The sequence below is a fragment of the Ambystoma mexicanum genome, chromosome 3p (genome assembly GCF_040938575.1).
Source record: "Ambystoma mexicanum isolate Mex_15411 chromosome 3p, UKY_AmexF1_1, whole genome shotgun sequence".
In the NCBI taxonomy this organism is placed as follows: domain Eukaryota; kingdom Metazoa; phylum Chordata; class Amphibia; order Caudata; family Ambystomatidae; genus Ambystoma; species Ambystoma mexicanum.
The window spans coordinates 527784472-527798779 of NC_090925.1; the positions used below are offsets into that span (position 1 = coordinate 527784472).

The 14308-nt window shown below is 44.4% G+C and overlaps 1 protein-coding gene across 2 annotated transcripts in view; it reads left to right on the forward strand.

Moving 5' to 3' along the window:
• Positions 1-33: 33 nt before the first annotated feature.
• Positions 34-14308, forward strand: part of PCIF1 (phosphorylated CTD interacting factor 1) — a 400121-nt gene continuing 385846 nt past the window's right edge. Inside the window, exon 1 of one of the 2 annotated variants that reach the window (XM_069651242.1) lies at positions 34-134. The gene's annotated coding sequence lies outside the window, so the exon portion shown is untranslated. The remainder of the gene's footprint in view (positions 135-14308) is intronic. The other variant, XM_069651241.1, reaches the window with a different exon arrangement.

The window sequence follows — 14308 nt, forward strand, 5'->3', positions numbered from 1 at the left end:
TTGAAACCCACGTGATGCAGAGCAGGCCACGTGATGAAGTGGCGGCGGCGGGCCTTGCTATGGTCCGTTTCTCGGATGGGGACTAGACACTACCCTTTATGTAACGCGCATGTCCAGTTTCCAGGCAGCATCAGGTGAGTGTATGCGAACCAGGGCCAGTGTTGCCATGTCCGCGTATTATAAGCGACTCTGGGCTTGTTTTCTCCAAAGTCGCTTATAATTTTGTCAGGTCGCTATTTCGGCGTTTGTCCGCTTATCGCCCCGATTGTGTTCTTGCCTGTAAAACACGCATGAAAGGAGAACTAACGTTCGCCCTTTCACACCTTTCTATTGTCATGCAATGACACAAGCTGGCAGACACTGGGCTGCCTGCAGCCTTTTGATGACCTGCAGCAATTGCGTTCCCATCAGCTCTTCCTAACAATATGTTTTGTCACTGATGTCTCAACGCCCCCACTCCAGGGGTTATTAGCATACCAAAAAGCTCTCCACCTACATTTAATGCAGTTGGAAACCTTTTGGGGACTGGCTCACATGGTGTGGCTTCTCTATTTGCCTTGTGGCATGGTCTTTGTTGTTATGGGAAGGAGGGGATACGTTGAAAGATGTTCAAAATAAACAGCCGGGAAGTGCATCCATGGCGTTTCCTTTTTTTTTTCCGGAAGCATTCATCTCGTTATAAACGGGGCACGACTTTACATTTTTCTTTCTCTAGTTGTGTGATCCTGGGCAAGTATAGAGGACTCCCCTTAGCAGGGCCAACATCAATTTTCACCCCTGTTTCTCCCATTCACCAGTTGCATGGGCCATCCGGAGTACACAGAACACTGTATGAAATTCTTTGCTATGCCCTGTTGACGTGCACTCCCGGTTACTAGCGTAAATTGCGTGATTGCCAAAAGATGTGCCTTTAGAAGCCCCATTCAGATGAAAAATTAAAGTACACACATTTCCCTAAAAATAAAATCGATTTTTAGTAAATGCGTTTAGTTCTAGCATATCTGTGTTGTCTTTATGTTTACGTTACTGTATTTTTCTTTTGAGGCCTATCCACAGTGTTTTAGAAGTGCGCTTATTTTTCCAGCTTATTTGGTTGGGAGGCAGCTTGTTTTGGGCTTGTTTTAGAGGGACATTCGGCTTATTTTTTCCTTTTGACCTAGCTACAACCAGCTCTTGTTGTGAATTTTATATGCATTTCTTTTTGCAGCCATTGACTTAGAAGTTCTCACCTCTTTGTTACATTGTTAAGAGGAGCCCTTTTGCAACCTGTGGAAAGGCACGTTGAAGTTGTATTCCTTGTACTGTACTTATCACTTGTTTAAATTAAATATTGCAAGTACGTGATTTTCTAAACATCTGGTTTTGAAATGACCGGTGTAGCGCTCTCAATTAGGCTGCGTTCACGCGGGCAGAAAGAAGCAGGGATCACCCGGCATTCTCCGGATCACCGGAGTTCCACACGTTCGCCGGGAGCACCGAGCTCACCTCAGCCCCGGCCATAGGGGCACCCAGGCCAGGGTTGCGCCTTCAGCCACGATCACATAGCAAGGGGGACGGTGTTGTGGATCCAAGAGCTGACCTAAAGACCAGCCTTTGGGTCTGCTCACGAATATTAGAAAATTATGTATACTTTTGGATCCACAGATGGCTGATCCAGCTGAGAGCTTCTCAAGAGAGGCACCATAGAATCACACAAGATTGAAAGTAATCAAATCGGGTAGGCTCGAGCATGCCTTTGAACCGCTCTTAATGAGTTGCATGTATTTAGTAGCACTGCTGTAGCGGTAGTACTTGGCACATATAGATACCCACTATGGATACATGTATGTATAATGGGTTGCATGGAACAAATGAGCACACTCTAAGGGGTGCACTTGGCACAGTCAGTTACCTAATTAGGATTCTATCACACTATGCACTACCAATGGGAATATAAGGGAGGCCCTAGTCCCCACTCCCTTACATACATGTTAATAATTGCCACTACAAAAAACGTTTAGTGTTGGAGTTATTCAACGCTAAATAGATACACATTGAATGGTATGCTTTAATTAATCAATTAATTAGCACGCAATGACAGGGGGTATAACTTACCCTTCTGTTCTCATCCATATGTTACCTCACAGGAAGCAGAGGTGCCAACCGGATCAATACCTTGATTCTACACATGAATAAGACTCGTAGTAAACCATAGAAGGTCCTGAAGATGATCCAAACAACCAAGATTATCGAAAACAGTCGACTACAGACAGCATGAGCAAGCTCATGCAGAATACAATGATAACATAAATATTAGTTAACACGTCATGTACTAAGAAATGTGGCCTCTAGAAAAGTGGATTGTTCCTTTTAGAGGCAGTTGCTTGAGATTCAGAACTTTTTAAGTCCGTTTTAATAGCAGATACAAGTGTTCAGTAGACATGACACATCTGAACTCACTGGTGATTAAAACATAGAGTAAACATTTCAGAGTTGAGGATATGTACATGTCACTAGAGCACAAGACACATGTATTTTGTTTGTGGGCTTGTATATTGTCAAACAAGGATTTATGACCTGTAACTGCATTTTTATGTGTGAATGTTGAATTGGATAGGGGGATTCTTTCTGCTATCCCTTTTAGATAGGCGTAGCACCCCCCACCTCCTAGGGAGAGACATGAGGTGAGGGACAGGGTGTTCTTCCCTTAGGGACATTCTGTATATGTGTATGATTAGGAAGAATGGTCAATTTTGTGAATTTAAAGATGTCCTCCAGTACCGTTCTAGAGTGTTTTATATAATTGTTTATTAACGGTAGGAATGAATTGTGGACCGTTTGGTTTCTAAAAATTAGCCCTAGGTGTGTTTAGTATCTATATTTGTATAAGTGGGATCTCTTTCACCTAGGTTGTCGTGGTGGGTTGATAGCATGGCGGCCTCGTCCGTTAGTTTTGTTTGCAAAGTTGGGGTTGTAAGAAGATGGTCTGTAGATCAGTAGGAATACTGTGTTGGATTGGTCGTTGAGTTCTATCTTTATTAGGAGGGATTCATAGTCTTCCACGTTGGTTGTGATGATTCAAGATATTCAGGTGTTTTTTGTGTGTGTTTAATTGCGATTCCTCCTCCTTTGGTTTTCTCTGTTGGCGTGTATTAATTTATAATTGTCGGGTATTGCTTCGTTCACAATTATTTTATAGTTGTCTAGCCAGGTTTCTGTAAGGAAGAGCACGTCTGTGCCTCCTTCGCTTATGCCATTGATTTCTGTGGAGTATTTTGCCATGGATCTAACGTTGAGGAGGCTGCAGTGTAGTTTGCTGGATTTCCCTTTTGTGTTGTTGTATTGTTTGTTCTGACCAGTGTGTTGTTGGTTGGGTTTCCGTTCCAGGTGGGTTTTTCCCAGTTGAGGCTTTTGGGTGGGGTGGTTCTTTGTTGGTCAGTCTCTTTGTTGAGCAGACAGAAAAGGTTTATGTAAGGGTTGGTTCATTTCTGGGTGGTAAGTAAGCTACCCCTCTGTTGTTCCAGTCTTGGTGATATAGGGGGTGTAGAGTGTGATGATTTCCAATTTGTTCCTTATTCGTGTGGGGTATTGTCCATGGTGGAGAACGGATTGGGATGGTTTATTAGTTGTCCTCCGTTTGGTGTCCTGGTTGGGTCTTTATCCGAGAAGCTTGTTGGCTGTCCGTTGTGGCTTTGCTGTTTTTGTTTACCACGTTGTCATATGTGGACAGGTAGCAAGCATTGTAGTCTGTCTTTGCTCTGTTATTTGTATGTCTCCTTGGGCCAGCTCAGATGTTTGTCAAGTTTTTTGGGGATGTGGGATCATGCTGGCCCGTGCCTTCCTGAGTGGTTTGGGATGTCTTATTATTTCTGTTGTCTTTTCTGGCTTCTTTGTCTTTCTTGTGGGGAGGCATGATGCGTGGGTTGTGTTCCTTAGTGGGTGTCCTCTTTCGATTGGTGTTTTTCATGGGCTTTTTGCCTTTAGTCTTTGCTGTTTGCTGTTTGTGGTTTGTTGTTGCTTATATTTGGTAGGTTGTGGGTAGTTGAGACCTCGGTTGATGGGACTTTGGGGTTCCGTTTGTTTATTTTTTCTTTCTTTTTTGGATCCTTTTCTTTATTTATTTTTTATCCTGGAGGTACTTTTCGTTACAGTTGTTGATTCATTTGATTTTCTGCAAAGCAAACATGAGTACTGTGTGAAGGAGTGCATGTGAATACTGGCATATATTGGTGCAGTCATGTTAGGGAGAATTCTAATTTCTGTGCTAATTCTCTTCAACCTTAGAGACCCCCAGCTCTTTTGCTGGACTGTAGGACTTTAACATTTTAACCCTGGAGTGTGTGAGACCCTTTTCCCACTGCCTCGTGTGTTTTGACCTTTGGATTATGTATTTTCACTGTTTTGGGAGTCTGTCAAACTCCGTATGCATCTACTTTTTGTATGGTGACACACAGCACCTTCAGTTTGTTTGTTTGTTTATTTATTTGGTAATGCACACCAAACCCTTAGGTAGCCGGGCGCAAACAGTACAAGAAGTCTTAGAGCTTGCTTACATAGAAAAACATGTGCATACAAGTAAGTACAACAGGTGCATAAATACATGTAATGCAGGGGCGTAACCTTGGAGGCCCAAGGAGGCATTGACATACAGATTAGTACATACATAATCGGCTACAGTACAGTATGACTCATCAGATGCTGGGGTCAGGTGCAAGCCAGGAGTGGTAGGTAAAGGTAAATCAGGTTGTGTCGTTAGTGCGCAGCCATTTAAGTACCTTGTGCCTAAATGTGGGATAGGGTTGTTCTTGTCTGAGGTCAAGTGGTAGCTTATTCCAGCATTGCACAGCTTTGACAGGGAAGCTAGTTCCTCCGGCAGTCGAACGTTTAAACCTAGGAATCTCCAACATGGATGTATTAGCAGATCTAGTAGGGCGGGTCGCTTTTCTCCTGGTGATTTTTTCCGCTAAATGAGGAGGTGCTAAATTGTTCAGACATTTGGAAGTTAAAGAAGTTGTTTTGAGGAGGATTCTATCTGTTATTTTCAGCCAGTTAACCTCTTTCCTAAATTTGGTAATGTGCTCTCTGTATGGGATATCCAACGCTGCTCTGGGGGCGTTATTCTGCAATCTTTGAATTTTGTCTGTGATGTATTTGTTGGCTCCTGAGTACAGGGCATAGCAGTAATCTAGTCTTGACATGATAAGAGCATTGGCCATGGTGATACAGCTAGCATTGGAAAGATATAGTCTAGCTGCTCGGATAAGTTTGCAGGTGTAGGTTTTAGTGGAGGCTAGGGAGTTGACTTGCTTTTTGAGTGTAAGAGAGGAGTCCACATAGAATCCTAATGTTTTAACCGCAGACATCACCTTGATGGTATTGTTACAATGTTGAAGGAGGTGTAGTTTGGGCCTAACTTTTTGATGTTAGTTTCCGAACCTATTATTAGTAACTCCGTTTTCTCATCGTTCAGGCAGAGGCCATGTGATGCCATCCAAGCCTGAATGATGGAGTAGATTTTGTTCACCAAGGCTGAGTCAGCCTCAAAGTTGCCTGAAAGGGGTATGTGGATCTGGGTGTCGTCTGCATAGTTTAGGTGACACCCAGTCTATCCAACTTGTCAAACAGAGGCTTGGTTAACGGGCTGTGTCGGCCTCATTTGATGTTGCTGCCTCTTCTTTCTTTTGTTCCTCTCCCTTGGTTTTGGTTGTCTTGTCTATGTTATGACTAATTGATAAATAAAAAATGTCTTATCAAAAAGAAAACAGAGGCTTGGTGAAGATGTTGTACATGGTGGATGAGACACAAGATCCCTGTGGGACACCACAGGTAATCTCGATAGGGTCAGCGGAGGCTGAGGTGGAGAAGACTTTCATGGTGCGATTGGCTAAGAAGGATTGGCTCCAAGCTATAGCCGCTCCAGTGAAGTTGGCGGCAGATTTAAGATGGTTGCATAAAACAGCATGAGCCACCAAGTCAAAAGCTGCCGACAAATCCAGTAGGTGTAGCAGCGCTGTTTTTCCATTGTCCTTTAGTTCTTCAGTTTGTGTCTTAAGGTCTAGAAAAGCTGTTTCCGTGCCGTGAAGGGGCGGAAGCCAGATTGCCGTGAGCCTAGTAGGTGGTTAACTTCCAGGCAGTCTTGGATTTGTATGTATGCCGTTCTATCCAGGATTTTGAGTAAGAACGGCACAGTGGTGATAGGTCGATAGTTGGTGGGGACGGATGGGTCCAGTGTTTGTTTTTTGAGTAAGGGGAGGACCCAGGATTCTTTGAGGTTGGCAGGTACCGTATTTGTTTTAAAGGAAGAGTTTATGAGCTTAGATATGAAAGGGGCTTGATCCCTAGCTGCACCTTTTATTTGCGCTGGGCAAATATCACCCTTACAGTTTGAGTATTTGGGGGATAGTATTATTTTTTCTGTGTCAATTATGGAAATGGTCTTGAAGCTAAAGGGTGTAGTTGTCCTGATCTCAAGGGGTTGAGTTGATTGTATATCGGAGGGTGGCAAGGTAGCCTTTTTATTAGCAATTTTACATTGGAGAGAAGAGATTGGGATAGAGCATTTTGTATGTTAGTACACCATACCTTGTCCAATTCTCGGAGGATGGATAAGAGTTCTTTGGTGTTGGAGTTGGCTTTGGCAATTCTATCATTGAAGGTATTCTTTTTAGTTTTTGTTATTTCTTTTTTGTACAGTTTGGCCAGTTCAGTTAGATTATTTTTGTTGTTTTTAGTAGGGGAGTGACGCCAAATAGATTGGAGCTTTCTTTTTTGTAATTTTAAAGCTTTGATTTGGCGAGTAAACCAAGCATTTAAGTGTGCTTCTTGCCTGGCTTTGCGCAGTTTGACAGGGGCAGTCACATCGAGTGCCTTGGTCATAGCATTGTTAAAGGTGTTTACTACTATGTTCGGGTTGGTATTACTTCCCAATCCAGTGATGGCTGGAAGGAGGAGAGGTATAAGTTTGTCAGCAGTAATATCCTTCTTACTTCTGGTCGGAAGAAGGGATACCATATTTTAGTCTTGGGGTTGAGAAGGTCTAGTGTGGCGGAGAAGGTTATTAAGTGATGATCTGTCCAAGGTTGCGGGACAATATCAGTGATATCAATATTGCAGTTTAGTTCAGATACACAGTCAAAGGTCCTTCCTTTGATGTGAGTTGGAGAGAGGACTTTTTGAGTGAGACCATGATCACTTAACAAGGCTGCTATTGATTCAGCATGTTTGCTATCTGTGTCATTGAAGCCAAGATTAAAGTCTCCCATCAGTAGTGTTTGAGAGTGGTCTTTTGTGTTGTTGGCTAGAAGGCTGGTTAGGTCGTCTTCGAAGGTGCCTTGAGGCGCTGGTGGCCTGTATATCAAGTGGATTGTTAATGTATGGTTGTTGGAGAGAGGCAGTTTGGCTGTCAGTATTTCACAGGACGAGTATGGTGCTGACGTGGCAAGTCTAATAGGAAGGGTCGTTTTGAAGATGATGGCTAGGCCACCACTTCTGGCATTAGGCCGGTCTGCTCTAAGCGTTTGGTAATTATCAGTGCAGTGTCACTGAGAAATCTTTTAGATTTCTCATAAGGTTTAAAATACCTTTTCTTGCGTGAACTACTGTTCCCAAGAATAGTAAAGTGAAATTGACTTTACTTAACTTTTCTCTTTGTGGGTCCAGTACACACCATCTTATGTGGAGTGCTGGGGGTTACCTGGTAGCCCCTTATCCTACATTCTCATGGAACATTTGTATGTTGTCCTCCCTACTTTTAAATGGCTAGTGGCAGTGGTTTAATTTGTCCTACCATTGTGCTTTTCTACCGCAGGCTGAACCCTCAGCTGCAGTATAGTACCCAGGGGTGACCATTTTATCAAAATGGCCCCTGTCTTCTTTTTTTGCCATTTTCTGTTTGTGAGATCTTTCTTGGGTTTTACTCTGTGCGTCTAACAGATTTGAGCCCTTTGTTTGTCTTGCCTTTGGCACACTTCAGCCCTGAAGCCCGCCTCTGGCTCCAGTGTGTCTGGAAGGACAGGATGTGAGGGAGGGTCCCGAAACTCCCCTGTCCTTTGTCTCTTGGAATGCCTGAGTGCAACCAGTCCTGAATGGCTGGCTGGCTGTTCCTTTAGCACAGCCACCCTGATGTGTGATTGGCAGCCTAGGCTGTGCATGAATGGGAGAAATGTGCTTAAAAGGCAAGGGTTTTGGGACTAGAGGCAGAGTCGACCACTGGGAGAAAAACCTGACAAATCGTGAACGAAGCTTACTGCATCCTCCTGGACCTTTGAACTGCCGGGTGAAGCCCTGATGCTGTGCTTAAACTCCCTAGTTCCGGAAAGGATGACTTCTCCCCTTGGGTTAGTGGGACCAACTAACCTAGAGATGAACTCCACTGGACCATCTTCCCAGTCTGGCTTTACTTCTTCATTGCTGCAAGAACTGAGTGCCAGGGGTCGAGTAATCTGGAGTCGAGTGAAACGTCTGAAATCTGGCTAAAAGCTCCAGGATTCTCCTAAGGACCCTCCAGAAGCAAAGCGACCAGAGCTAGAGTCCCCTCACCCGACCCAAGGCGTGAAGGAAGCCCAACCGGTCCCAGAGATCCGCAACAGTGCTAATGACTAAGCGCTGAATCCGCAAAGTGCCGCTGAACTGAAAAGAGCCCGTAGCTGCCAACAAACTCCGAAGTACCGCCGCAGGAGCCAGATGTCCTTCCTCTTGTCCCCACGACTGAGGCTCAGGAACACGGGATCTGCAGTGCTGTAGCAGGACAGGAGCCAGCTGGACCACTCTTCTTCAAACCAGAGGTACTGCTTAGACTTAGGGTACTTACCTCACTGTCATGTAGCCTTGCTTTTCTCAGTTGGTAATTGCAGTGGCGTACCTTTATAGTTGATTCCAAATCTGTTTTCACAGCTTGTGACCCTACAAGTGATTTTCTAACAAACTCTAACTTTGTGCAAGACCTTTGATTCTAAGAAGTGCCTCGGCTCCATAGACTGTTTCAAATTCACTTTGGCTGTCCTGGCTCTTTGCAGACTCTTCTATCCCACTGATTTTGATATGGTTTGTCCCTCATAGGTGGTAACTTGTTTTAGACTGTTACTGCTGGGAAAGGCTTGTCTAGATTTCATTGGAAGATTTAGTTGTCCTCACATATACTGAGAACGTGTTTAACCTTTTCCCTTCCTTAAACCTTTCCTTTCTGCAACCCCAGAATCTGAAAAGTATAACTAGTGTGATATAAAAATGCCATTACTTGTGATTGAAGTCACCCCAGGGTGTAGCAATTGTGTAAGAAGCATATCCAAAGATTATCCACTAACCTGCTCCGTTTCTGAAAAGTAATTTGAAAGTATATTTACATTGTTACATGAATTGCCTTTCTAAAGAACACTTATTCAAAAATGTATGTTAATTAAATAAATAACTATTTATAACTGAACTTGAGTGTGAGTGTTACTTGGCTACTTGTATTTACAGATTTCATTTGTACATCTCTACAGCTCACAGTTAACCCTCTTGAGATAGGCTTGGCTGCTCAGTCACGATGCCAACCTGTGTAGTTCAGACCTATACCAAAAGGTGGGCTTACCTACTACCAAGCATATAAGTGTCGTGTAGTCTCACACAGTCGGAATACACCAATTCTTACCTAACAAGTCAGCATGGAAATGTATTGGTTGTGAGGGTGCTGGACTCCTGCTTTTGACTGGGATGGCAAAGGATTCTCAACCAGGGGGTGCATGCTATGTGTAGGCCTCTTTCTTCCACTTTGGCCCAACATAGTCTCGGCTTTAGCGATGCCACATTGGGGATTTTGAGGGTGATGGGTGCCTGCTTTTGACTGGGATGGCAAAGGATTCTCATGGGTGCATGCTATGTTTAGACCTCTGGCTTCCACTTTGGCCCAACATAGTCTCAAGCTTTACCCTTTCCACAGTGGGGGATCATTCAGCATAAGTGCAACTAAGCAAAAGCGGAATGACAATCTGTGTTGGTCCGCATATCATCATACAAACTCTGATGTTCTGAAGTAATCAGTAAGTCATCCCTAAATCGTCAAGAACAAACATGTTTCATGGCAATGCTCTTGAAGTAATCAGCAGGTCATCCCACAATCATCAGGGACAAAGAGGTTTCCAAAATGGGGATGATGTTAGCATATTCAAGTCATCCTAAGCTCATCACCCACCATTCTGAGATATTTGCTGATGACTTTAACACCGTGATGACATCTGATGATGTGGGAATGACTTCTAGTGTTGTTCGATGATCATCAGACGACCCCAGGATGGTCTCTAAAGTCATCCTTTTAGACCAGGGAAGGCCACTTAAAACAGATGAGTCAGATGGTGATCACATCAAGGTTCGATGTCGTTACCCCCCTCAACACACAGTATGCAGAACCACAAACCCCTTGCAGAATGGCACCTCCTAGAGTGCATCAGCTGTCAGTCAGCAAGAAAAACCTACCTGGTCTGTGATGTGTGCCTAGGATGTGAAATAAGGTGTATTCTGTCCCCATCAATAGCCTGGTATGCAGGATTAGACTGGGTCATGAAATTGTCTCTGGCACCAAAGAAAAGGTGGCCCACAGTTGCAGATGGCTATTCATTCCTTTTTTGACACTTTGACTAGTATCCAAGGGGGTGTTTTTTGATAAGTGGGATGCAAATTGTGCATTTTGACGTTTTTTCAGCAACACTGGTCAAAACTACTAGCCACAAAGTGAATTAACTCCTCAAACTGGCCCGAATTGTCCAAAACAGTGGCCCACTTTGACCAAAAAAACTGGCCCACACCAGCGTCTTGTGTTTTTGGTTCAGCCATGGGCATATTACCCTATAGGGCAGTCCGAGCCTGCTGGTATGTACAGTGTCTCCCTCTTCCCTGGAAAAGGTCAGCACCCAGTAAGCTAACAAGCAAGGATAAGATAAGAGAAAGTGTGGGTTGCATGTGAATTCTGCCCCCCAACCCTCTGCCCTCTGAGCAGAAGTCGGTGAGTTGTACGCATATCTTTTATCACCATGGTCCAAGAAAGTAGAGATTCGGGGGAATGCTCTTAACCCCGCTTAACCCTTTCTGTGAGGACCCGAAGAATTAGAAGTCCTGGGCAATTAGAAGGCATGCAGCAGAAAGACTCCAGTCGAAAGGTCTCCATGCCGAACGAGTTGTTCTTCCGGGGTTTGTTGTACTGAATCAAATGTCAGAAGCGCCTTTTGTAAGCTTTGCTAGTGGAGTATAGGGCACTCCACTCTGTATTGTAAGCTATCTGGAAATGTCGTAGGTCCTACAGGCTACGACCAATTTTGGAATCGTGTGCACGCATTTCACCTGCTGGATACCTGTTACACAATTATTTGGCCACAGTCCCACATAGGATCGATGTAGCATATGAGCGGCATGTGGGAGTGAGGAGTCTGGCGAGAATTGCAGGAGCAGATGATGGCATGACAGTGTCATGCCTGCTGGACATATCTCTGGACCAGGAACGACCTCTCCATACAAAATGAGTTACGCCCATAGAACCACTAGACCATTCTACTCAAAATGGAGGTTGTTCGATGCATTGCCCGGAAAACGACGTCTGCATTTTTCACGTCGTTAAAATTCGCGTGACTTAGTTCCATCACGTGTATCACGGCAGTGCGTACATAAGCAGCGTAGAAACTCTGATCGCTGCTTCTGATTAAGTCAATTTTGGCGTTTTGTAGCTGAACTCCGGACCTGCGTTCTCGCATTCCCTTCAGCAACTTCTTTGGCCTTTTTTGAGTGTGTTTTCCTCCACACGCTAATTCCTGAGCTGTGTGTATCCTGTTCGCGTGCCAAATATCCACGCGGACGCTGTCTGCAAACGCGGCTGTCCTGAGCTGCGTGTATCCTGCTCGCGTGCCAAATATCCACGCGGACGCTGTCTGCAAGCGCGGCTGTCCTGAGCTACGTGAATCCTGTTCGCGTGCCAAATCTCCACGCGGACACTGTCTGCAAGCGCGGCTGTCCTGAGCTGCGTGTATCCTGTTCGCGTGCCAAATCTCCACGCGGACACTGTCTGCAAGCGCGGCTGTCCTGAGCTGCGTGTATCCTGTTCGCGTGCTAAATCTCTACACGCGGACGCTGTTTTCAAGCGTGGCTATCCTGGGCTGCGTCTATCCAGTTCGCGTGCTAAATCTCCACGCGGAAACGCTGTCAAGCGTGGCTGGCCTGGCTGCGTGTATGCTATCGCGTAAAATCCTGCACGTGGTTTTCTGAACTACTTGAACCTTTAGTACCTGTGACAGTTAACAGGTAAAATTCTAATTTTCTTCGTGGGAAAGGAAGTATTTCATGAACTATTGGAAGGTGATTGTGCACAGTACTTTGGACGCTATCCTGTGGTGCACCAACCCGGTATCTAGCGAGAGCCTCGTGCCGTTCGGGATAAGTCTCCCTTACTAATCTACCCTTCCTTTGTCGTTTGTTCAACTCCTGGTTTTCTTCAAGAAACTTTCGTGGATTACTTCAGTTTTGCCATAAGGTCAGTGTCTGAATTAATGCTAATACTGTGTTATCTTAGTAATTCGATTGGGACAGTTTCTTATGATACTTTATCTATCCTAGGAATACTTCCTACACAAGTCCCACGCCCTTTCCAGTGATCCATCTCTCTGCCTGTTTCATTCAGTCAGAGAGTTGTATCATTTGGAAGGTCTAAATTGACCTACCTACAGTCAAGTCGTGTGAAAATAGGATCCGGAAGAGCCCTACCAAATTGTATCCTTTTTTGGTTACCGTATCCTTTTCAATTGATACATTGGTGATTTATGACAGAATCAGAAGCCATGGAGGGTACGGATCCTTTGACTGTTTTGACTCAGTTAATCACTGACTTGAGAAATGAAATGATTACGGCACAGGACATACTACGGCATCGAATGGATGTTATGCAAGATACCATGCATGCCACACCTCAGGGAGCACAGGTTCCAGTAGCCACTGCATCTGGATCTGGGACTACGACACCATCATTATCACAGGAAACTCTTAAAGTGGTTATGCCAACACAGTTTCCCTTGGCTCCCCCGGAAAGGTTCACAGGTGATCCTAAAACCTATAGAACTTTTGTTAATCAGTGCCGACTTCATTTCCTTTGCCGGCCTAATTCATTTCCCGATCTAACTACTAAAGCAGCAGTCGTGCTTTCCCATTTGGGGGGTACAGCTGCTGCTTGGGCAAATCCTTTATTGGAATCAAATAGCCCCTTGTTGTACGATTGCAATGATCTTCTGGCTGCTATGAACAAAGTCTTTGATATGCGCTACGCTACTCAAGCCACAGATCTTGAGTTGCTGAATCTACAACAAGGCACTCAACCTCTGTTGACTTACATCGCACGATTCAACCAATTAACAGCTGAAACCCAATGGCCGGAAGACAAGAAGACGGCTGTTTTCTACAAGGGTCTTTCAGAAGAACTCAAAGATGCCTTGTCCACGGTCCCCGTGGTTCCTACAGGTTTTTCAGAATTTCTTGATTTAATTTTACAAATTGATGCCCGAAGAAATGCCCGCAAAGGAGAGAGAAAACCTTTCCTTCATGCACCGGTTCGTTCTGATACACCAGCAGCTTCTTCGAATGATCCTGAACCAATGCAAATCGGTGCGGTGACAGGCCGGTTGTCTAGAGCAGAAAGAGAGAACCGAAGAAAAAATAACTTATGTATGTATTGCGGTCCATCTGAGCATTTACTGCGGCATGTCCTAAAAAACCAAATAAGCCTTCGGGAAACGCCAAAACTCGACAGTAGCAGGAGTCCCTGTGTCGAGTGTTACATCGGACTCCATTACATTTCCAGCGCATGCACCGATAGCTGTTGAGATGACTTTACGTTTCGATGATCAAAACTTGGTCTCCAAGGCTATGGTTGACTCTGGAGCCACTAATAATTACATCGATATCACATATGCCAAGAAATGTTCTATACCCCTTATAGACAAGAACAAACCTGAAACTGTTAATACTGTGGATGGATCAGTCTTGATTTCCGGTATGGTAACTCAGGAGACTGTACCTATTCAGATGACGTTATCAAATGGTCATTCGGAGGAAATAGTCTTCGATGTCATTGCGGCTCCTCAATACAAAATATTACTTGGACTTAATTGGTTGACTCTTCATAATCCCGCCATTGAATGGGTTACGGGATTGATCCAATATCCTTCCGTTTTTTGCAATGAACATTGCTTTACCAGTCAGGTGGTGTCAAATAAATCACATATTTTGGCCTCTATGGAGGGAATTTCCACTATTAGTGTGGTACATCAGAGCGGTACACATATACCAAGTGAATATGCAGATTTTGCTGATGTGTTTG